Source organism: Dermacentor silvarum, chromosome 2 (genome assembly GCF_013339745.2).
Source record: "Dermacentor silvarum isolate Dsil-2018 chromosome 2, BIME_Dsil_1.4, whole genome shotgun sequence".
Lineage (NCBI taxonomy): Eukaryota > Metazoa > Arthropoda > Arachnida > Ixodida > Ixodidae > Dermacentor > Dermacentor silvarum.
The window spans coordinates 104,246,530-104,248,359 of record NC_051155.1 but is presented as its reverse complement, the minus strand read 5'-3'; positions in this window follow the sequence as shown (position 1 = coordinate 104,248,359).

Sequence of the window (1,830 nt, the reverse complement as noted above, 5' to 3'; positions counted from 1 at the left end):
TGTATAGGGGCCTAAAACATACGCTGTAAATGGCGTAAAATATATAGACACTAAAATAATGAGAATGACAAGTGATATGGGCTATGATCATAAAACTTACTCTATGTCTGAATATTACAATAAAATTTGACAACCCAATGGCACAGCTGCCTCACCAGTGCCCTTGAGCGCAAGGGCCCAGAGGCTTGTGCCTTACAGTACTACTATCGCAGCTGCACCCTCTATAGAGAGGGCGTGCTACGAATCTCTTGGGCTAATAACGTGCAACACAACATCGTTTAAGAAATAAGCACCGCTTTAGACCCAAAGAGTGGTTCTGCGCCAAGAAATAGTGCGGGATGAAGGGGGATACACTGCTGGTAAGCTTGAGGAAAATGCTTTTTTCGTTCAGGTTCCGCTTCCCGACACTCCACCAAGACGTGGAGGACGGTCAGCCTCTCGCCACATCTACCACAGCTAGGAGGTTCAGCACCAGTTAAAAGATAAGAATGGGTACCATAGGTGTGCCCTATTCTCAGTCGGCAAAAGAGCACATCATATCGTCGTGATTTTGACAGTGGCGACCAATTCCCTAACTGGGGTTTGATTGCATGCAGCTTATTCAAGGTTTCGGTATCCCACAAGTGTTGCCAATGGCTCCTGAGCTTTTTACGAAGGAATGGCTTTAGGTCTGTGGCTGGGACTGCTATGGAGAAACTGCTAGCTTTCGCTACCGTGGCTTTAGCCATTTCATCTACTAGTACATTTCCTTCGATGCCTCTGTGCCCAGGCACCCAGCATAATACAACATGTTGGTTTGACATGTAGGTTCTGCATAGCAGTGCATAAAGGTCGTTTATTATAGGATTTTTATGTTTGTGTATTGATTTTAAAGTTTTCACTACACTTAAAGAGTCTGTGAATATAATGGCTTTTGTGAGATTTGTTTTTATAATATGTTTCACAGCCGCCATCACTGCATAAGCTTCTGCGGTGAAGATGCTGGTTTCCGGGTGCAGGACGTCGGATTCTGAAAATGACGGACCAGCAGCTGCATATGATACGCCGGAGTGTGACTTCGATGCGTCTGTGTAGAATTGTGCACAAGAATACTTCCACTGGAGTTCAAGGAACTGCATACGAATGTGTACTTCTGAAGCGTGTTTCGTGATTTCCTCAATGATAAGTCACACACTATCTCCTGCCACAGCCATGGTGAAAGCGGCTTTGCTGGAGCCATTATTTCATGTGTAGGGAGCGGAATACCCATGTCCTCACTCAGTTTCCTTACACGCAGTGAAAAGGGCTGTCTCACTGAAGGTCGGTTTTGAAAAAGTATACTAGACGTTGTATCGTTTATCGTTGAATAGCATGGATGTTCACAGTTGGAACTTACTTTCAGAAAGTATAAGAAACTAGAGTATGTCCTCTGCAGTTCAAGAGACCACACATCTGATTCTACATACAGGCTCTGTATGGGACTTGTTCTGAAGGCACCGGTCGCAAGGCGGATACCTAGATGGTGCACAGGATCTAGCATCTTCAGAGCGCTGAGTGAAGCGGATTGGTAGACTATAGCACCGTAGTCTAACCGCGACCATATAAGGCTTTTGTGCAGAGTCATGAGGCACTTCCTGTCACTACCCCACGTTGTGTGCGACAGGATTTTAAGGATATTTAGCGTCCTTAGGCATTTACCTTTAATGTGCTTTATGTGAGAAATAAAGGTAAGCTTTGAATCTAGTATGACGCCTAAGAATTTGTGTTCTGCATTCACAGGAACGCGTTCTCCATGGAGTTCAATAATGGCTCTGGGACCAAGCATCTTTTTCGTGTAACAGGACACAGGAG